This window comes from Sminthopsis crassicaudata, chromosome 3, assembly GCF_048593235.1.
Source record: "Sminthopsis crassicaudata isolate SCR6 chromosome 3, ASM4859323v1, whole genome shotgun sequence".
NCBI classification, from domain to species: Eukaryota; Metazoa; Chordata; class Mammalia; order Dasyuromorphia; family Dasyuridae; genus Sminthopsis; species Sminthopsis crassicaudata.
Genome location: NC_133619.1, coordinates 318536724 through 318560849, shown reverse-complemented (window position 1 = coordinate 318560849; position 24126 = coordinate 318536724). Strand labels below are relative to the sequence as shown.

Sequence of the window (24126 nt, the reverse complement as noted above, 5' to 3'; positions counted from 1 at the left end):
AATTCTAAATTTTAAGGACTTATTTTCTTTAGTGAAGATTTATATCTCATTTATCATTGATCAGTTCTATCAGAGAAAACTCTTTCAGTGAAGGATTTAAGGATATGAAATTTCATGGTTGAGGAGCAACAGCAAGTAACTAAGCAACACTGGACTTTGAGTGTATGAAGGGGAGTAATATATAAGAAATAGGATTAAACTTGGCTGTGAAAGCTTTAAATGTCAAACAAAGGAGTTAATATTTGATCCTAGAGATAATGAGGAACCACTGAATCTTTTTGGAAGTGCTAACATAGTCAGATCTTCACTTTAGAAAAATAGTTATAAAAAGGATACCTAGGAGGAGAGAGACTTGAATCAGTGAGACCAATTAGAAGACTGTTTAAGTAGTCTGAGCAAGAGATTATGATAGTCTGAACTAGGGTGGTGGCTGTGTGACTGGAGAGAAGGATGCAAGAAAGTTTATCTAGATAGGAATAAGATTTGATAGTATATTTGTTATATGGAGTGAATGAGGATGAGCATTTGAAGATGATATATTAGATGGAAGGTGCAGAAGTGTTGCATTCTCAATTAAGAAGATATATATCTCTGTGGCAAACAGTATTTGGTGAAGAACAATAGGGGGGAATAAATGAAATCAGTATCATGAAGAGACCACCCAGTCAGATACAAGAAATGGTTATCAATTCTTTTTATAAGTCACTGTCACAGTGACAGTATAGAGGTAGTCTTCAATATATAGACATGTTATGGAGATTTTTCTGCTAAAAAAAAGGCATCCAGAAGATGCTTAAATTGTTCTGCTGATAAGTTTTATCTTTCAGACGGTAGAGAGATCAAAAAAGCAAACAATTATCTACGTCAGACCAAGGTGGAAGAAGTATATGATATAGTAATCTCAGAAACTAAGGGTTATTCAGTTTGTCTTCCAGAGCCTGTTCTCCACAAATCAATTCTCAATTCACTTTTCCTTGAAAATGTTTTTCTCTCCTTTCCAAATTTTCTTCTCTGTATAGTGTCACCTAATGGTAATTAATTCTGTTGCCAAACATCATAGCTTAGAATATAGGAATGAGAGGAGAAATTTCTCTTTCCTTTAATTCCTTTATCCTTCTGTCATTTCCTCTTCCCTACATCTCCTGACATGGTTCATTATTATATTAAAAAAATGATATCTTGCCCTTATAATTCTATTGGAAAGGACTCCCTTGTGAAAAGGTTAATAGTACATGGATATGTCTTTGTAATTCCTTTAATGCTTTAATGTTTCATTACCTGGTTTATCCATTGTTGAGGAGAAAAATCATTTGGTACTGATCCAACTCCTTCATGTCTCACACATCTTTGGCATCTTTATTTATTTATTTATTTGTTTTTTTTTTTAATTAATTAATTTTTAATATACATTATGTTCTGAATCATATTGGTAAAGAAAAATCAGAACAAAAGGGAAAAACCATGGGAGAAGGGAAAAACAGAAAAAAAGCAATGATAATAGCATGTGTTGATTTACATTCAATCTCTATAGTTCTTTTTCTGGATGCAGAAGGCACTTTTTGTCCAAAATCTATTGGGATTGCTTTGGAATACTTTGGGATTTAAAAAAAAATGAATATGTAACTTTACAAATCTGGGAGTTAGAGCAGGAGAAGCTATAACTTCAAACAGGATGCTATGGGAGGTGTTGCTCTGGAAAAGTTTTTGTTTCTCCTTTGTTTTTATTTCTAATTACTAATTCAGTATCTACATAGTGGGATACCAAAATTGTCCTCTTCTGCCTTACTCACCCAGTAAAAAATCTTGTAATAGTAACATAAGACATACTTCTTAGAGACAAAACTATCAACATCTTCTCCTAGGAAAGAAATATTTAAAAAAGTCACATTAAAATAAGCAATGTAGAAATTATAATTTGAAGATATTCTAAAACAATTGAATTGAGGTTGAGAAATGGGAACAGAAAAGGAACTATTTTATAGATGTCCTCCAAAATCATCCACAATTCCTAGATAATTATATTATTTCATCCCATGATGCTTTTGTTGTCATAGTCTTCCTTCTCCTTTATCATCATCATCATCTTCTCCCCCTTTCTCCTCCCTCCTCCCCCTTCCTCCTCCTCCTCCTCCCCCTCCTCTTTCTCCTCTTCCCCTCTCCCCCTCCTCTTTCTCCTCCTCTTCCCCTCTCCCCCTCCTCTTTCTCCTCCTCTTCCCCTCTCCCCCTCCTCTTTCTCCTCCTCTTCCCCTCTCCCCCTCCTCTTTCTCCTCCTCTTCCCCTCTCCCCCTCCTCTTTCTCCTCCTCTTCCCCTCTCCCCCTCCTCTTTCTCCTCCTTCTCTTTCTCCTCCTCTTCCCCTCTCCCCCTCCTCCTCCTCTTTCCTTCTCCTCCTTCCTCTTCCTCCTCCTCCTTCCTCTCTTTCCTCCTCCTCTTCTTCTTTCCTCCTCTTCCTCCTTCCTCCTCCTTCTTCCTCCTCCTCCTCCTTCTCCTCCTCCCCTTTCTCTCCTCTTTTACTTTTTCTTCTATCTTCTCCTTCTTTCCTTTAAATCACATTAAAGGAGAAAGTAAAGCCAAGATGATGGAGTAGAGGCAGCAATCTAACTGAATCCTCATAAGATTCCCCTCCAACAACCTTAAAATAATGTATCAAATCCAATTCTAAAGTAGCATAGTGAACAAAATGTTGTGTAAGACATTTTTCCAGCCAAGACACTTAGGAATTCTGAAGGAGAGATCTATGACACTAGGGTAGGGGCTGGCCTGGATTATATATATATATAGAAGCAATACCAATGGTAGTTCTTGAAGGTGGCTGTGACAGCAGCTTCAGGAATTCTCAGCCCACAGACAATAAAAGAATTAAATAATTGGTCAGAAATATATTATAGGGTCATTGACAGTAAGACCAGTTGTTTAGCAACTTTTCTGATAATATACAATTCTTGGTTGCATTTCCAGTGTACAGAGAAGTAGTTGTGGCTGCAGAGGAGCAGAGGCTCTTACAGGGTAAAGAGCAGTATATAGACCAGGAAAATAGTGACCATACCTCCTGAATCACAACATCTTGGAAGCATTGATTACCTATAAATCCCTAGAACTAGTTCTGAAAATAGCAAGGAGAAAAATTCTGAAATTTAGGATATCACCTCCCCATATTCCAAGTGAACAAAACACAACGTTAACATAAAATTCAATGTCAAGAACTTAACTTAAAAAATGAACAAGCAATAACTAAAAAAAGAACCTGAGTATAAATGCCACTATGATAAAAAGGGAAATCTAGACATAATCCCAGAAGAAGACAAAAATGTGAAAATAACAAAAAGCACTGCCTCAGAAAAAAATGAAAGTTGGACATAAGCCCAAAAAGAATTTCTGGAACAGCTTTAAGAAATAGACAACAGCAGAAGAGAAAAAATTGGGAGAAAATGAGAACAATACAAGAAAATTATGAAAAGAGAATTAACAATAGATTAAAAAATACTGAAGAAAACCACACCTTAAAAAACAGAATTGACCTAGTGCTAAGAGACAAAAATTCACTGAAGAAAACAAATCCTTAAAAAGAATAATTGGTTAAATGGAAAAAGGAGTACAAAAAAAAAAAAAAAAAAAAAAAAAGGAGTACTGAAGAAACTAATTCCTAAAAAATAAGAATTGGGCAAGTGGAAGCTGATGACTTCCTGAGGCATCAAGAAACAATAAAACAATCTAAAGGATGAAAAAATATAGAAGAAAATGTGAAATATCTCATTAAGAAAATGATATGGAAAAGAGATTGAGGAGAGATGATTTAAGACTTATTCTACTATCTGAAAGTCACAATTTAAAAAAGAGCTTAGATTTCATATTTCTTTTAAGTTTATATTCATTGGACTTTTAATTTATGAAATAAAATAAGCATTTCCATACCACAGTACAATAAAAAAAAAAGATGATTGCACATGAATTTGCAAATCTATTATGGACTTGTTATTCCTTTTAAATATATGATAATGCTATTATGTAAATTTCTTCCTCCCTTTTTTCTTCCCTTCTCTCCCAAAATTACTGTTATTAGATCCAAATGTTTGTGTGTGTGTAAAATGATTTTATACATATTTTAATTTATCACTTCTTTCTTGGAATACCAATAGCATCTTTCTTCATATATTATTTTTTTTTTAAAAATTATTTTTATTTTTTTTGCTGAGAAAATTGGGGTTAAGTGACTTGCCCAGGGTCACACAGCTAAGGAGTATTAAATGTCTGAGGCCAGATTTGAACTCAGGTCTCCCTGATTTCAGTACTGGTGCTTTATCCACTATGCTACCTAGCTGCCCTCTTCATATATTCTTAATAGTTACTTTAGGTATTTATAATGATCAAAATAACTTATTTACTTAAACTTGTTCTTAAACAAGTTTGTAACTGAATATAATGTTTTCTTGATTATGCTTATTTCAGTCTGTAATTTCAAGCAAATCTATCCATATTTTTCTAAGATCATTGAGCTCATAATTTCTTCTAATAGTATCATTCCATCACAACCATGTAATATATCTTGTTCAGCTATTCCTCAATTGAAAGGCATTCTCAAAATTTCCAGTTTTTTTCCACCATAAAGAGAGCTGCTATAAATGTTAGGACATATAAGTTCTTTTTCTTTTTCCCTAACCATCTTATAAAATAGAACTAATACTACTTTTTAAAATTTAATGTAATTGAAATTTCAATTTTAAATGTCACACTGCTGTCAGTCTCAAGTATACTCATATATATATATATATTGTTTTGCTGTATAGGCTTTTGAGTTTAAGCGAGAGAGAGAGAGAGAGAGAGAGAGAGAGAGAGAGAGAGAGAGAGAGAGAGAGAGAGAGAGAGAGAGAGAGAGAGAGAGAGAGAGAGAGAAAGATGCTGTAGTGAATCAAGTGCCAGACCTAGAGTCAGGAAAACTTGACTCCAAATCTAATCTCAGAAACATTTTAGCTGTGCTCTGTTTATCTCAGTTTTCTCATAGGCAAAATGAGCTGGAGAAGGAAATGGCAAACCACTTCAGTATCTTTGTCAAGAAAACCCCAAATGGTGTCATGAAGAGTCAGACCTGACTGAACAATGACTGAACCAATGAAATTGAGGACTTTTTAGCATGCTCAATAAAAAGATCAGAGAAGAAAAGAAAATTTGATGTTCAAGCACATTACTTATGAGAAGTATAAAAAGATTATCATGAAAGAAATATAAGGGACTTAAAGTAAACTATATTACTACATGGGATGATGATACACATAAACAGTTAAAAAAACTTTATCATTATTAGGACAGGTAGTGTATCTAAATAGACAGAATACAAAAGTGTAAGTCAATTATGTTGGGATACTCCCCCCAAAAATTAGAGGAGTGAGAAGATGGGATGTACTGAAAGAAGGGAGGAAGGAGAAGAAGAATAGGAAAAATTACCTTATGTAGAAGAGGCACAAAACCCCCAATTTTTACAGTGAAGGGAAATATGGATATAGTGGTAGACAATATTGAAATCTAATTCTTATTTGAACTAGTTCAAAGATGAAAGAATATGCACACATACACACACACACACACACACACACACATAAACACACACACACTCTCAGTTGGAAATAAATTATCTATCTTTACCAACAAGGAAGAAGGAAGAGAAGGGGATAAGAATAATAATTTTTAAAAATTCCATTATATTATTATATGCAATTATTTATTCCACCAATCCCAAGAAATAGATGATCCCTTATTCCCCAGTTCTTTTCTATAACAACAACAACAACCAACTTCACATACTTTTGCAAACATAGGTCTTTCCCCCCTTTCTCCACTCTTTTTGGTTTATAGTCCTAGTAGTAGTAAAAGATATAAAAGTCATATGGCATTCAAGTCTTTTCAGAATCTCCCCCTGTCAATAGCGGTTTCATCTCTTTATACCTTTTATGATGCCACCCTGCAATAAATACCCTGCAAAACATCTTGGACTCAGGATCCTACTCCTATCTAATCCAAGACAGAAATACTTACTATACTATAGATAAAACACTTATTTTCCCCATCTGAAAAATATTAAGTACCTCTGATACTTAAACTATTCTTAAGAACACACACACACGCACAAAAATCATTATAAAGTGCTTTGCATATCTCAATTGGTCATATAAATGCCTGAAACTTTTTTATGCACAATTTTCGTTTTTGATTGGAGTTGGGGACTGGCAGTATAAAATTCCTTTATTCTAGAGATAAGGTTGAATTTCTTCTCTTCATCGGTTAGAAAGAATTTATTTCATCAGGGCTAAATATTTGTCTCAGCTTACCTGAGTGAATGTTTTTCTTTCTCTGCAGGTGCTCAAAACCTACTGACATCTGAGCCAAGGTCAGACATCCAGGAACACTTTTCATTTTATTCTCATATTCATTCTCATTCTCATTCTCTCTCTCTCTCTCTCTCTCTCTCTCTCTCTCTCTCTCTCTCTCTCTCTCTCTCTCTCTCTCTCTCTCTCTCTCTCTCTCTCTCTCTCTCTCTCTCTCTCTTTCTCTCTCTCTCTCCCCTTTTTTTCCTCCTTCCCTCTCTCCCTCCCTTACTTGCCTCCCTGCCTCCCTCCCTCCCCCTTTCCTTTTCTCTTCCTTCCTTCCTTCCTTCCTTCCTTCCTTCCTTCCTTCCTTCCTTCCTTCCTTCCTTCCTTCCTTCCTTCCTTCCTTCCTTCCTTCCTTCCTTTCTTCCCTTTCTTTCTTTCCCTGAGGAAAAGGAATTCCTTTGTCCAAATAATTACAGTTTTGCCTAGATCAGTGATTCTCAAACATTTCCACAGTGGTTGAATGATTCAGTTTAAACAAAATTTTGGCAAAATTTCAGCAATAAAATCCTCTAAAGTCATTATTTGTAATGTCTGTGAACAAATGATGTAAGATTCATTTAAAACAACATCAACAACAAAAGACAAAAATTTAAGACATGTCAGGATTCCTTGTAGTATAAATCTGATTTACAAACATAGAAAGTGAAGAGGAATTGGAATTCTAATTCTTGTCAGAAAGATTCAGAGTTTTTAATTCTTGTGGTTTACATTTTATTTTTTCTTAGCCTTTGTGAAACCAAAAAACTGGAAGCCAGATGAGGTACTGATAGAATGTTATGAAGAAGTTAGTTAAAATTCAGATGGTTTCAAGATGGCAAGAGTTCTATACCATGTAACACTTGGACAAATGTGACTTTTACATAAAGGCATAGAAGTAGCTATTTCTGTTCCTATCTGGATCTTTGGGGAAATAAAGTTTAGCCAGATTTGTCTGAGCCTGAGTCTCACACTGACATTTACCCACCCTCAATTCCTAAACCTGTTACAGTATGTGGTCTGCCATTAATCACATTCTAGCTAGGAAGTAGGAATGTTAATAGTTCAAAGGCAAGAGCTACAGACTGAGTCCTTTTTATCTCTCCATTCAGAATTTCATGATTTTTATGCAAATGATTTCCACCACAAAGTCACATGCACAGACATTTAGCATATACACATATATGTTTAGCTTAAGACTCTGGTATTTGTTCATGTAAGTGTATATGTGCAACCAGGGGCTCACAAATTTTTGCTGTTTGGAGAACCTGAGATTGGAGACTTGATATTCATTCCCTTTGCTTCCTAAGAGAAAGGGGAAGATCAGGAGAAGTCTTAGTCTCTGGAAAGGGTTTGTTGACAGAGGGAAAGAGAAAGGAGCTTCTGAAATCTATTACTACTAGAACAGATATTGTAACAGCTGCTTCCATCACAAACTCTGTATGTAATTTCTTTAATTACAGAATAAAGATGATGGTCAAAGATCCTGGGGACCATTTTCATGTATGGTCAGTCACTGATAGCTGCCAACATTGTTACAGCTATTTAGAGAGGGGCAAGCTAAAATCTTCAGAAGTTACCCCAGGCTGATGGAGACTGTAGCTATCTGTGTTTGCTGGCACTTAAGGTGGTGCTACTACCTTCTCCTTTATTTTGCCTCTCATATGCCTTTTCTGTTCCCTCTGGGAGAGTATAAATTCATTACAAAATTTATTTTCATTTCTAATGTTTTTTTAATCACAGTTCATTCAGAATCTAAAAGCCAATATTAAGACAAAAATGGGGTTAATCTGAAAATATTTTGGTTTGTATGTATTTCATTTACTCAAAGCCAACTGAAAGAGAAGTTATACTTTCTTGGGGGGAAGAAGAAAGAGAGGCAGTGAAACACATACACACACACACATTCTTATACCACTTTTGCTAAGAAGTCTGGCTCGGGGCTTCAACAAACCAAAGAGATCTGTATAGAAGCACATTATAAAACTTTCTAAAAGTAGACATTTTAAAAAAAGAATCAGTACTGTTAGGTAAAGTATGAGCTTAATGGTGGGGGGGGGGGGGGGGAGGAAAGAGACTCAGTAAGAAGAGAACTGGAAATTTTCTCTTAGAAGAAGTGACCTTAATGACCATGTCTAATTTCCAGAGGAAGGTTCAGAGAAACACTTCCTGCTTTGGATGAAGACCAGAGTACAAGAAGAAAAAGAAAGGGAGCCAGAGTAGGTGATACATGCTAGGTTTAAGAACCTTGATGAATAATTTAACTTTGTTCAAGTTGAGTTTTGTCATTTATAAAAAAATGGGGTAATAAGAGCACCACTTCACAAGGTTGTTGTGAGGGTCAAGTGAGATAAATATGCAAAATACTTTGCAAATTTGAAAATATCGATACGTTTGCTTTTATTTTAATTATTATTGTTAATTTATATTGTAAGGACAACTTTAGCCTTCTTTTAGTATTGAGGAAGCTGAGACTCAGGGTCTTGCTCTCAATCACTTCTAGGAAACATCAAAGCCAGAAAGACTTACATCTTGCATCTGATTCCAGGCCTAGAACTCTTTCCATATGTGGCAATCTGTACCCCACATATAATATGATAATAAATCATGATTTTGTGAACTTCATATTTAGTTGACATTCACATTCATAACTCCATATGAGGTCACAACCCACATTTTAAGAAGTTTTGGTCCATGCCAATAGATAAAAGTGAAGGATGACCTAGAAGAAAAAATAACATTAAAAAAATATGCTTACAAGATAGCTAGGTGGAGCACCAGCCCTGAAGTCAGAAGGACCTGGGTTTCAGAAGACACTTAATACTTCCTAGCTGTGGGACCCTGGGCAAGTCACTTAACCCCAATTGCTTCAGTAACCACTATTGACAATTCAATTCAGAAACAAATTCAGCAAGCTATCAGGAGAAATACCTTCAACTACAAAGGAAATACATTTAAATAATAAAATTATTCAGCTTTCACTAAAAAAAGAAGAGGGATATTTAATGTTTTCTAAGATCACAGAAGCTCAAGGTACAGACCAGGGTGACTTATCCTACAAACCTGAGCCTAACCATAGAAGAAAAAATTGGACATTCTATAGAGTTTGAAAGAAAATAATAATACACAGTGACTTACAGCAGTGTAAATGGAAAGAACGATACACTGAAAAAATCAAAATAAATGTAACAAAATCATAAAGAAAAAGCAGGCCTTGAATGAGGAAGTATGAGAAGATATCGCCAATCCATCTCTCTGTAGAGGTGGGAGGTCCACAAGAGTTACATATTGGACTTGTTTTCTGATTTTTTCAATGTATCAGATCACTTTGCTGACTTTCCCCCCCTCTAACAAAATGCTATTTGTTATATAGGATGACTCTCTGGGAAAGGGAAGGAAAAAAATTCATTGGATACTATGTTCATATAAGAAACAGAAATATAAATAGAAACATTTTTTTTTTTTTTAAAGTAGAAAGTATATCTTATTTCTTCAAACTTCTAAAACAAGTATGGTGCTCTATGAGCAAAGCAGAACTGAATCAACCCAAAGGAAATTGAAATACGCAAAATTAGAGAAGCTATCCCAAAATGTTCATGTGTATTATTTGTGTCTGACCTGTGGCAGAGCATTCTGAGCTCGTATTGGTCTGATCAGCCACAGTCAGACACAATGTAACTCAATTCTAACACAGTGATTTCATTTTGGTCTTCTCTGAAAACTGACAACAAATTACCAGCAGAAACAAGTAGAATTGAGACAAAAACCAACTAAATAATACCCTTTAGTCATTTTTTCCCCTTTCCATCATTCAACAATCATTTCTTAAGAACTTACCTCACTAACCACAAAGGCATTCTTTTAGAAAATTATTCCATACATATTGCTATTCAAAATGCCTATAATGGTTAATGTATAAGTTGTTATCACTGATGTCCACAATGTTCTTGATATTATTATCACTTCATTTTGTGAGGGAATACATGTGGCCTCCGTTCCTGGGATTGATGTTCAGAGAAAGCAAGGTCCACACTGTTATCTTTTTTTTTTTTTTTTAATTGCTGAGGCAATTGAGGTTAAGTGACTTGCCCAGGGTCTCACAGCCAGTAAATGTTAGGTGTCTAAGGTCAGATTTGAACTCAGGTCCTCCTGACTTCAGAGCTGGTGCTCTACCCACTGCTGCCCTCATATTGTTTTCTTATTACCCAATGCTCTTTGACCCTGGCTGCAGGTTCTTCTTGGCATTACAGTCTGGATCTTATTAGTTAGTTCTGATGCAGATGAAGTTCAAGCAGTTCTTTGAATAGCCAAGATTGGATCTTCTGGAGATCCTGACAGTGGACTCTTACTGATGAGGTCCTGGGTCCCCCAGGTTTGCAAAGAAAGCCTGAAGTACTGATAAAATTACTCCCTGAGACAAGTGGGGAAGGGAATTGGTAGTGATCATTTCAACCTTATAGTCCAAGTTATGATGTCAAACCTTTGAAGTTAAATTTCCTCTATAAATCTGTATATGGTCCATGTCAGTTTTGTTGAATCCCTTTAAGATTAGCCCATCATAGCAGCATTTCGCCTCATGGTGTTTTTCTCCTCACTCCTCCCCATGACTCAATGTATCTTTTTTTCTTATCTCCTATAATGCCTTTTGGTGTCTTTTTCTTTAAGTCCCTACCATTCCCCTCCCCCCTCCCATGCCTCATAGTGTCTAACTATATGCTCTCTCAAACGTATTTCATTTTTATCAATCCTGGTGTCTCTTTTGCTTTTGCCTTTTCATTTTGTCTGTAACCTCCTAAATAAATTTACTTTTTGTCAAAGAGAATGGCTATTATGAATTGACTGAACCCTAACATTTGATGCCAATTGCTCTCCTAAATTTTATTATTTAGTATCTGAGCATCAAATACACAACAATTATTGCTCAACCAACCCTATGCTTCTAAATCAGCAAGATCTTCCTTCCCTTGACTGAAACTGATCAGTATTTTCAAGATATGTCCTAAAACTGTACACTTTTATATAAAGTTTAAATTAAAAATTTAAACTGCTTTGGCATTACTATTAAATCCAGTATCTAATTAATCAATGGGCCATTTCATTATTATTATCAATGAAATATTCATGTAGTCCCTGCACATGAGTTTTTGATCATGTGCCCATGTTTTCTATTATTAATCCCCTTCCCCCGGCAACTTTTTATTATTACAATATTCTGTGTAACTAGTTTAATGCCATGATTAGGGAACCAGAGAAGCTAAGGAATTTCATCTTCCAATACTACCTATCTCTCTAGAATGACCGTATCAGTGTTATTTAGTTCATATTTTTAGTCATTGTTCAATTGGCTAGCTTTAAGTTTTTTTTTTTTTCTTTTTTTCTATTTTTTTTAGTTACTATGTTGGGAACTGGGAATACAAAGACAAGAAGCCATTTTTTTTTTTTTTTATCAAAATGTATAATTTGTAAAGGATTTTTTAGTTTGTAAAAATATAGTGGATAGAGTTGTTCTCTGGTTCTCAAATCCAAGATGATCTGGATTCAAGTTCTGCCTCTGAAACACAAATGAATGTATGACCTCAGACAAGTCACTTAACACTCCTGAGTGTACCCAAACCAGATTGAAATGTAATTGGGAAAAGTTTAACATAATAAATAAAAGCACAATAAAACACAAATAATATTAATTTGTGTGTTTTTTTTTAACTCAATATGCTATCTATAGAAATCCATTTTATATTTGAGTTTGACACCATTGTTCTAGGCAGATCTATGAGGTACAGGCCTCCTTGCAATGGTAGAGGGAGGATCTGAGAAATTGGTATATCAATGAAATTACAAGTTTATTGCCTTTCCCATATTTCTTCATAATAGCCTTTGGAGCCTAAATAGTAGTACTATTGTTTTCCTTTTAAGGATAAGAATATGGAGGCTCAAAAAGTGGATTATATAAAGCCACTGGACTATCTAGAACCTTAGAGTCCTGACTCTGCTTCTGGTGCATCATTCCATCCTGCCTCTTAGGGCCCTTTTCTCATTAAAGATCCAAAAAAGATTCTGTCCATCTCACAAGAATACTAAACACCTATACAAAGGAAAAATCTGTGTTCTATGCAATTATTACTTTGTTACTTTACCTCCCATCACAATAAGGCAATGTAATAAACAGAACATTGGATTTAATATCAGAGTACTTAGGTTCTAAGCTTGATTCTGTTACTTAAAATCTGTGTAACCATGGGCAAGAAGTCCCTTTGATTTGGGGGAATCCAAGTTTCCTCATCTCTGGAATGACATAATTCGATTTTAAAAGTTTTACAACTTATTATTACATAATGAGATTGCATTCACTTCAGTAAGTACTGAGGCTTTTGAATTATGAGCTAGGTTTATCAGTTCATAGATATATGACTGAGTAAATTAATTTTTCCTAGTCTCAGTTTCCCATGTTGATAAGGGCACAGAGATTGCTTAGGAGTCTTAGAAAGTGTCTAGGAGAGATCTTGACACTAGGAAAGTTTTGGAAGGGGCAAAACTATTGATACTGGCATTTGGAGGTAAGGTGAACATTGAAGATATACAAGAGGAATTGAAACTTGTGTATGAGTCTGTTCTCCTTTACTTCCTCTCCCTGAAAATGGGTTCATATTCTTGGAAGTGATTCATTCCTCTCCTTGCACCCACTACTTCCCCCTCCTAGCTCAGGAATAATGAAGTCTTAGATGGTTGAGTGTGATTAGCAGAGAAAGACTGCCCTCTGGCAAACAGGGAAGGACACCATGGGAATCAATTTAATCTTATAGTCCCATTTTACTTCAAGTTATGTCAAATCCCTGATGTCCATCCTGCAAGAAATTCCAGTCATGTCTCTGAGCTTAAAATTTCCCTTTTAATCTGCTTATGGCCCACATCATCTTTGCTGAGCTCCTTTAGGTCAGTCCAACCCTGCCTCAGGGATGAATTTCTCCCCCCCCCTCCCCATGTCACATGGTGACTCTCCTCTCCTCCCCCCACCATGCTTCATGTTGTCTCTCTTCTCATTCTCCCACCATGGTGACTCTCCTCTTATAGCTAATTAACTCTTTTAGGATGCTGCCAGGTAAGGACATGTCACAACCTCTTGGGGTGTTTCTTTTTGTCTGGCTAATGGTTAGCTCCACTAGGAAACTTGTCTTTTTCATCATTAATTATTAAAACCATCTTCATATTATGTCCCTCTCCTCCAATCTCTATTATATATCTTAATTTTGTCTGTAACCTCTTTTCCTAAATAAACTTACTTTTTGCCAAAGAGAATAGCCATTGGGAATTTTTTACATGACTGAACCCTAACATATGGTGCTTTCCAAAATCACATCATCTAATGGTACATCCACATCATTTGTTACATCAACCACATCAAGAGGAATGTTTTAGCACAGGATGGCCCAAATGATCCCTCTCTGGATAGAAAAGGTTCATTTTCTTTCTCTTTGTAAAAAGAAAAAAAGTTATGTTATTAAGGATCCAATTCTGGGGTGAAAATGATTATGACTTTAAGAAATGCAAATCGAAAGCCACTAGGTGGTGCTTCAACTCAACCTTTTCCATTCCATTATCTAAAGTGGCAAAAACTAGGAAAAAGAGAAACTCAGCATTACTTTGACTTTCTACATAATTATTCCCCTTCCTGTCCCAAACTCAAGGTTTCTATAGCTTTAGGGGTCCTCACAAAAGAGATGGACACATTTGTTCCAATGGGGGAAAATATCCTCTTCTTATTCCATAATTAATTTGTGCCTTACCTTCTAAATGGATCTTAAGAATTAAGTATTCTTTTCTTTTTACAATGTTCCTGAGACTTAAATAACTCAAGGAAGGTATTATTCATTGTAGTGTAAATCATGGAAATCTGACCATTCCCTAGCTAGTTAGAATGAGATCTCAGGTTCTCAGAATCTGCAGAAGGCTACAACCCAGCATTTTCAATTAGATCTATGTTTCTTAGATTTTGGGATCAAGTTGCCCTGGATAGCTGTGGGAGCTCTGAGGGTGTTACTGAGTTCCGCATTTGTATGCTGTTTGTATCATACATGAATGGTCTTTTCTACCTTCTCATCCCTTATCCTTGCATGCTCTCTCTTTTGTCATTTTAGGTCTATTGTGAATTTAGTGCCAGAGAAAGGAAGCTGCTTAGTAGTGATTTTAAGGGTAAATTAACTTTGGTTAGGGAATTTATTGGGGTGGAGTTTGAAGAAAGGAGAAAGAATAATAGAAACTTCTGAGAAGGCCAGAAAATAAATAAGTGAGGGAACTATTGAACTGAAATTAAAGCGTTCTCTGTGTAATGATCAATTCATCATGAAAGGAGGGGGAAAATTATGTCATAGACTTCACAGCTGTTCCAGACTTCAGTTCAACCCTACCATCTAAAGAATCCTGTAAGTAGCAATTTTAGAAATTGAATTAGGGTCTTTCTGTCTAAATCCAGAATGCTTTCTAACTTTTCATGCTGATCCCTAAATTTTAGGACTTTCTCAATGAATTAAAAACCTTTCTTATTTCTTGCAGTCCTGACTGCTGCAGGTAGGTGGAGCTGTATATAGAGCACTGCTCCTGAAGTCAGACTCTCACCTTCCTCAGTTCAAATCTGGCCTCAGATACTTACTAGCTGTATCATCCTAGGCAAGTCACTTAAAGCCTATTTGTTTCAGTTTCCTGAGCTGGAAGAAGAAATGACAAACTGCCAATTCTCAGGTGTCCATTAAACTCTCTTAGTTTATTACCATAAATGATGATAGGAAATTGGGCACTGTTCAATTCATCTTTTTTATGCTTTATTCAAAGTAGGCACTGGACTAGCCACAGATGATATAGAAAAGATAAGTAAGATAGCTACATTTGAAAATTCATTGTCCTTAAATAGTTTGTAGTATAGCAAAGCCATATGCACAGATACAAGATAAAGCTTAATAAAAGAATTAGAGAGACTGAAGAAAAAAGAAACACCAAACTTGATGTTCTGATGTTTCAGAGGAGAGTGAGAGTGATGAGGTTTGAATCCCCTCAATTCCTGGTGGTGGTAAGGTTAGTGGCAATAAGAGAGTTGTTAAAATCCCCTTTTAATTGGCTGCAAGTTAAAGTAAAATAATTCACTTATTCCCCAATTATTTATTGCAAAATGAAAGTTTATTGTTGGATAGAAACAAGTTTGCTAAGAGACTGACTTCTATAATGGCAGAGTCCTATTAGAGAAATGGAATCTTATGTTTAGTGCTCAGCAGACAGGGTCCTAGCAAATTGCTTGGGCTTTCTGCAAAGAACTGAGCCAAAGGAAGTTCTGCTATATGGACATCTGGGTGTGGAGCTGGGACACCCTGGACTGATCAGACCAGGATTTCTCAATTGAATGAGAATTTAGAATTTCACAAAGATCTATGGGAGTTGACTTGCCCTTGAATAGTATTGCTTCTTATCCTGGGAAGATGGGCCTTCTCTAGCCTCCTTTCCTTGGAGCTTGGGAGATCCTGATCTCTGAGATCAAAAAGGAGACACAACAGAGTTTAGTGATAATCTTAAAGGGAACACAGCTTCAATAAAGGGGATAGTTTCTCTCCCTCTTCATTCCCCCCACAAGCAGTTATCACCTAAATCCATTTGGGGGTAAAAGGAAGAAGATCTCAACTTCATGTAGCTTCTTCAAGCTGACAAGGGTCATAGAGATATTGGAGGGTCAAGCCAGGAGGAGCGGGTGTGAAATCTGAAAACAGCAGTAAAGTATCTGATTGTGTGTTGTGTATCCCAATCAGTTGTCCCATGTTCTACAGGCTGAAGGGCAGTTGAAAATCAGAAGCTTGAAGCCTAGAGAAAACAGATCTCAGGAGCAGATTAAAAGTGAGATGATGACGTTTAGAAATGGGGCCTTTTGCAAAAAAAATGTATCAGGTCCCATCTTCGGGCTGCCTTTAAGAATGCTGATAGTTCACTTAACAATACTGAATACCCTTATTGCCCACAGAGCTCCCCAGCTGAAGGTAGTTAATTATGCTAAGGAGTTTTCAAATAATGAATTTCACTATACAGCATAGTTTCTTTCTCTTCTCTCTACCCCACATGACCCTGCTGCAGTCAGGGAACGAGGAAGGAAAAGAAAGAAACTATCTTCCCTCTCTCTTCACTCTCTGCACAATCCTCCCCGATTTAATTGAATTGCTTTGGGATTTTGAAATGACCGATTGCCAAAGTCCCCAAACATTATTCCCAATGGACTTTTCCTAAAGCTCCAACTTGGGTCAGAGTTGGAGTCTCCAGGAAAGTCAGACCTTTAATTGCTGGCAAGGGTAGAGAATATCAATCAAGAAAAATGGGAGAGAATATGCTAGGAGCAAAAAGTTCCCATCTTTAGAGTGAGAAAGTGTGTAGGAGAGTGAGAGAAAGAAGGATATAACCTGTTTCCTCCAGAGTTCTCAGACAAATATTTTGAAAAGCTAGGCTGTGTATCTCTCCACAAGGAGTTTAGGGAGGTGCCCTGAGGCTTCTGGCATCTGAGGTTCCTTTAAGAGCTAGACAAAGGGTCTGGGATGGCTATGGCCCTGTGTGTCCGGAATGCCGGTAAACCTCTGTTAACCATGCAATTTGAAGTTGGGTGAAAAATTTTTCTGGAAGTTTGAGAAGATAAGATTGAGTCCCCAGTTTCCCCACTAAATAGTACCCAATAAGGGAATAGGATAGAAGCATTTAAATGACAGGTTACCAAGCTGGTAAGATAGAAGAGAGGTCTCAAGACAGGTCTTGGGTTCCTCTGCAATCCCCACTCTATGGGGGGTGGGGGAGGGAGAGATCAGAGCTGCAGAGCGAGAGTGAAGGAGAAAGAAGTGCAATTTTCTTACCCAGCCACTTTCAGGAATAGCGAGGGTTCTGCTGTTGATTCCGTGTTGAAACTGAAGGGAGGGGGAACTCGACCAAGCCCCAAACTCCTGCTGGAAAACAGGAATTGGGAAGACAGCTCAACCCTTGTAGTTCCCGGGAGTAGCAGCCAAGAGTAGAGACATGAATCCAATTCTCACTTTAATTCAGTAACCTTTCTCCTTGGCTTAAGCCTGATTCCCATTATTAAAGACTCCAACACCTGTTTGTAACAACAAAGTAGGGCAAGCTTGAGGGCTCAAGCTTAGCTTCTCTTGGTTTCTCCATTTATCTCCCCAAGACAGATCAAAGAGGGTGCCAGCCTTGGATCCCCAAGACAAGTTGGGTGGGATTCCCAGAGTAAAGGCCAGGTTTCTCCTTGGTCTGGGGCGGGTTCAGCTTTCTGGGTTTTTTGGCTGTTTCTGCCTGAGGGTATAGCTTAGAGCTTAAAAAGGACCCCTTGGAGGGTCCAGGATTCAGCTCAGGTGATAGAAAAAGGGATTTAGGAATGCTTTGAGATGCAAAGGAAGGCTCCTTTGTCTCTAAAGGGGCTGGATGGAGGGAGTCTGATTCCCTTCCAGAAAATTTAAGCATCGTAAGCTTTCCAGTTAGAGGATTTTTCTCAAGGCAAATTCTCTGCTTAATTTTTTTGACAGGGAAAAAAAGCTTTAATTTTCCCCAAGTTCTATAGCACCTCATCCATCTCTAGATATCTCCAGATAGAGAGCGACAAAAGGAGGCCTTTTGTCAGAGCACAGGAATTCTAATGGAGTGTCCCAGAGAATTCTTCTGGAGCTAGGTGTCCAACAACCCAAATCTACATATTTGGGTGTCCACTACAGAATAGGGGAAATAAAGTGGGTTTTTTTTTTTTTGTTTTGTTTTGTTTTGTTTTTTTCTTCTTTTTCACCTTTTCCAGAATTTGGAGTTTTCCTGGTCAGGGAACCAAATTTGATGAGGTTTGGATCCCCTCAGTTCCCGGTGGTGATAAGAGTAGTGGCAATAAGAAAACTTAAAAATCTCCTTTTAATCGGCCTCAGGTTTAAAGTGAAAGAATTCAATTATTCCCTAATTATTAATTGCAAAATGAAAGTTTATTGTTGGATAGAAACCAGTTTGATAAAAGACTAACTTTTATAGTGGCAGAGTCCTATTAAGGAAATGGAATCTTATGTTGAATGCTCAGCAAGCAGGGTCCTAGCAAATTGCTTGGGCCTTCTGCAAGGAGCTGAGCTGAAGGAAGTCTGCTATATGGGTATCTTGGTGAAGGGCTGGGACAGCCTGAGCTGACCAGGATTTCTCAATTGAATGAGAATTTAGACTTTCAAAAAGATCTATGGGAATTGATTTGTCCTTGAATAGTATTGTTTCTCTTATCCTGGGAGGATAGGCCTTCTCTACACTCCTTGGAGCCTGGGAAATCCTGATCTCTGAGATCAGAAAGGAGACAAAACACAGATTAGCTATAATCTTAAAGGGAACATAGCTTTAGTAAGGGGAAGAGTTTCTCTCCCTCTTCAAGAGCATTTTAGCTGAGAGCAGGTAGAACAGGATCAGAAAAAGCTTCATGGGAAAATGTTGTTTTGTTTTCTAGCAACTTTTGCATCATACTACCAAAAAAATGGATCATGTCCAAATACAAAACAAAGATCGTTGGTTATGAGATGTGTATCCAGCTTTAGTCCTACGCTGTTTAAATCAAGCTGAGCACAAGCTCATGAATGCTGAGGTTCAATGTTCTGGATACAGGTCTAATACTGGTATATCTGGGTCAAAGATCATGCACTGTTTTAGTTAACTTTCTGTGGACCATTTTATTGTTTTCCAGAATGATTTTTCATTGGCAAGTCAATCTACAATGAATTAATAAACCTGTTTTCTCACAGCTCCTCCAACATTTTTAACTTTTTTCTTTATGTCATCTTTGTCAATTTTATGGGAATAAAATTGCTTTTAGGGCATATAAGTACAAAAATATTTATAACAAGTATAAATATTTGCTATATGTTAATAAATAACAAATTATAATAATATATAATGTCATATAATCACTAATAAACTATAATGAAATAGAAATAAATGTAAATATTTGTTATCTAATAAGTAAGCAAATAATTATTTTATAATACATATTATATAGCCAATAAGAAAGTATGCTGAAAAATAAATAATAAATAAATATTTGCTACAAAATAAAAAGTAAATTTATGATAATATATAACATACATTTAATAAAATATAAACAAAATATTTGTTCTATTGTAATAAAATTTTAAAAAATAAAAAATATTTGAAACATTTTATGGAGGCAAAAAAAAGATATGCCCATCACTTAATGACTGGTCGAACAAATTTGTGTATGATTATGATGGAATATTATTTGTGCTATAGGAAATAGGTGATTTCCATGAAGCATGAACTTGTATGAATGCATGTAGAATGAAGTGAGAACTAGAGCAATGATTTATAAAATCAATAAGCTAAATACAATTTTGAGGACTCATAAGCAGATAAAGAATGAAATGAGCAGATCTGGAGAACAATTTATATAATACTAACACCGTAAAGACAAGCACCTTTTAAAAGCTAGAGGAATTATGATCAAATACGACACATAATTCCAGAAGAACAACAATGAAACATGTTGCTTACCTCCTGACAAAGAAGTGATAGATTTAATATGCAGAATGACATATTTTGAGCATAGCCAATGAGGGGCTTGAATTTGCTTAACCATACACTTTCATTACAATGAATTTCTTTTATTTTTTATTATTTTTTCCTAATAGGGCAGAAGATACATGAGAGATAAAATTGATCTATGCTAATTTAAAAAATGTTTTATTTTATAATTAATTTAATATAATTAATTATATATTATTCTTATTAATATGTATTATATATAATTAATATGTTAAGTAACATATAAGTAATATAATAACTTTAAATAATTAATTATTAAAATAAAAATAAAGTATACTAGACATTAGCCCAAACTGGAGAATTTCAGTTTTGTTCACATGTGTCTTCTCACATGTGGATTTTCAGGGGTATGTGGCTGAAGTGATCTGTAAGTGACACAGTCTTTGAATTTGCCACCTCTAGGTTTGCATAAAATTGGTGGTTGCCAGGGGAAAAAACTAAAGTTAGTAATTTCTCTTAGGATCATGGATTAAAAACAAGAAGGATTTTAGAATCTATCACTGGCCTCTTTGAAGCACAAAGAAATTAAGTGACCTATCCAGGGTCACATCTTTAGAGGAACTGAGACAGACCTTTCTGTCTTCAACAATCTATCCACAACTTTGTTTAGATGCCCTTTTATTTTTCGTGCATAAACCATTGAGACTATTCCAGGGATATCAGGTAGAGAAACAATTGTCATCTCCAATAATATCAATCATGCGTTGAAAACACATAGAGAAGGTTAGGTGGTATACTGGATAGAGTCCTGGACTTAGAATTATGAAGACCTGAGTTTGACTTTTATCTCGGCAACTTATTATCTGGGTTACAGACTCAGGGTTACTGAACTCAGGGTTATTAAATGGATTTTTTTTCCTCTGTAAAATGGAGATAATAATAGCAGCTATCTCACAGAGTCTTGAGGATCAAATGAAATAATATGTAAAAATTGCCTTGCAAATATATATATGTGTATATATATATATATTTATACATGATATATTTATTATGTTTGTTATGATAAATATATATTATAGATTTGTTACAAGATATAAATATTATTATTATTAATTCTTGCTTTCTATCTAACCTAGATTGAATTAATAGACAAATTACTTAATCTTTTTTGGGCTTCCTTTATAAATAAATGAATGGTCCTTCCTTCTGAACCTTACAGGATTGTTGTGAGAAAATCAAACAAGGTAATGGGTATCTTAAAATGAAATAATTGTGTTAATGTAAGTCATACCAATTAATCAGTAGGAATTTATGCTATTAAATATAAGCACTGTGCTAAGGGATAGTAATACAAATATAAAAAGATAGCCTCTATCCTCATTAAGAATCTGTCATATAATATATGTAAAGAAATGATGTACTTATATATAATATATACAATGTATTCTTATTGACTATAAGAAAATGAATACATTTAGAATTTGTATTCTCTACAAGAATAGCCTGCTTTCAATGTGAATGCATAATGTATAATATGTACATATATATGATGCATTTTCATATACTCATGTATTTTTACTAGTACTGTGAATTTTTCATATCATATGAAGAAGGAATAGATACATGGATAGATACACAGAGAACATTCTCATTGAGGGAAGATAGTATTCGATATTCTCATTTCACATATACTAATATGTATATATGTGTGTGTATATATATAAATAAATACACATATACATTCACACACATTTTAATACTTCAATGAGCATCCAAAAACTTGGCAGAAAAAGTATTTGTCCCCAAATAACTTACATTTTACTTATCAGAGCCTCTTTGCCCTTTCCATAGATTTTTTTTCTGCTCATCTGACAAGGCAATCCCAGTGAATACAGTTAGATCACAGAATCATAGAGTTAGAATTAAAGGACTTAAAGGCTATCTAATCCAATTTTATCATTTTCTATATATGAAAAAAACTAAAACCCAGAGAGCATAAATGACTCTCGCATATATAACACAGGTAAAAAAGATATAGGAATGGGTTTTGAGATAGAATCTTTTTTCACCAAATTCATGATTCTTTTCAAAGTACCATGCTTACTCACATATTTTAAGGTATATATATATATATATATATATATATATATATATATATATATATATATATATATATATATAGATGTATATATATATACATCTATATATATATATATATATAGATGTATATATATATACATATAGATATAGATATACATGTACATATATACATATATAATTTGAGTCTTATAACATTGAAAAGTAGGTAGTGTTGGTATTAATATTCCTGTTTTGTATTTTTTAAAACACTGAGGCCTTAGAGGGGTTACTTAAGGTCATATTCAACAGAACAGGGTCAGAGCTTAGATCTTCTCTATATAATTCTAATACTCTTTCAGCTACACTATGCTGTATCTGAAAATGTGTAAACCCCTCCCAAATAGCAGGTGTTCATAGCCAATTTTGTATCTAGTCAAGGGTTAGGGGTGGGGATCATTTGGAAATATTTTAGGTGAAGTGGCCTTTTAATGATCCTCAAATCATACAACATATGTAAAGGTAAGTAGAGTAGGCTTGTTGACAAATTATTACAAGTGTGAAAATTAATTAATGGCATCTTCACATTGTTTAGGGATTATAATCCAAGAAAATCAGAATACCAAGTAAGAATCACTATTATCTATTGTCTACAGTTGCCTGTGACCCTCACCTTGATATCCATGAAGTCTCTTCATCTATATGCCTTTTTCTTCCTTTCTCACCCAGGTTCTATACACATATTTCCTGGGGTCTTCCAGGGACAGAGAACAGAGATGGAGAGGTGACAAGATACTATAAAACATTGCAAGCATAGTTTTGTAGACCCAGCAAATTCTGATGAAATCATGAATTTATCTGAATAGAACATCCAAATCTTATGAGTGATTCATTCATCATTCATTTACAATTCCAACAAAGAGCTCAAGTAGCCAAGAACATTGGTTACAAATAGCTGATCAGATGCCAGAGATAGTTTAGCCTAGAGTTATGTGAGCTAATTTATCATGGTAGCCAGTGAGGAGCTAGAGAACTTGGCTTCTTTCCAAGTTGAACTAAAGGGCCACCTGTGACAAGAAGCTCTTCCTGACTCTTCCTCTAACTCTATTTCCATTTCAATACAGTTGTTAGAACCTTCCCTAACTTCCTCAATTATTTTGTATTTATTTTGAATTTACATATCTGTATTTTCCCCAGTAGAATGAAAGCTTCTTGAAGGATTTTTGTTTATATTACTAGGACTTAGCACAGTATCTCCTATGCTTGTTTATTGTTGTTAAGTTGTTCCAGTGGTTTTTGGTTCTTCATGATTCCTTTTGGGATTTTCTTGGCAAAAGTAGGAGTGGTTTGCTATAGCATCTCTTAAACTTGTTGTTCCTCTTAGAGCTACTTTTAATGCCCATCTGCCAATGGCATGGCTAGGCCACACTTACCTGTCTTTGGGCACCAACCTGGATCCTACAGAGCTTTACTTATGAGCCTCAGAGACCACTAGGAGGTAGGGGTGAAGAAAAAGAGAACTTTATTCTTAGGTAGCACATATTTAAACTCCCCTGAGGATCTGGGGAAAAGGGGAGGTCCTCTAGGAACTTGGCATAATGGGATTGGCTCGAGAAGAGGGAGGGAGGCGGAGGGAGATGTGGTACCTGTAATCAGAGACTGACTCTTGGGGCTGTGCCTCACCTCCACATAAGACTCACCTGAGCTTCAATACCTCTCATCCCTCAGGTACTCCCATATGCCTTGAACTGCATTCCTTACTCCTAGAGGCTTATTAACCCTTACATTTCCCCCTCTTTTATTAGTAAGATTGAGTGTTCGAATGTTGATAAATGAGAAGCTCTTCCTTAGCACCTCTATAGAATTTTTTAGAATACATATAAAGCATCCTAGCAAAGTAGGCAAAAGCAAAAGAAGCAACAATACAAAAATGGCTACATAGAGCCCCTGGGATACAGCACAAGGGGATGGGAAAGGAAGTATGTTGGATCCAATTACTAAGCCAGTCTGGCAAGGGTAGTCATTCCCCCCGCTATTGTGCTATCTTGGGTGTTTTCTTGGGTCATCTCCTTCTCTTTTTCTCCAGTCCCTGTTTTAGTAGGGGAAACTTTCCTTCTTCTTTCTGGAATCCAGCGGCCTTTCCCATTAGGATCTGCAAGACATAAATATCCCAGCCCTCTCCAAAGTACT

At 35.7% G+C, this 24126-nt stretch overlaps 1 long non-coding RNA gene across 3 annotated transcripts in view; it reads right to left on the bottom strand.

Moving 5' to 3' along the window:
• Window positions 1-22734, bottom strand: part of LOC141561506 (uncharacterized) — a 45902-nt gene extending 23168 nt beyond the window's left edge. For 2 of the 3 annotated variants that reach the window (XR_012488070.1, XR_012488071.1), the window contains exons 1-2: window positions 22610-22734; window positions 17202-17291 (exon numbers count right to left, since the gene is read on the bottom strand). This is a non-coding gene — a long non-coding RNA (uncharacterized LOC141561506). The remainder of the gene's footprint in view (window positions 1-17201; window positions 17292-22609) is intronic. The other variant, XR_012488072.1, reaches the window with a different exon arrangement.
• Window positions 22735-24126: the final 1392 nt, after the last annotated feature.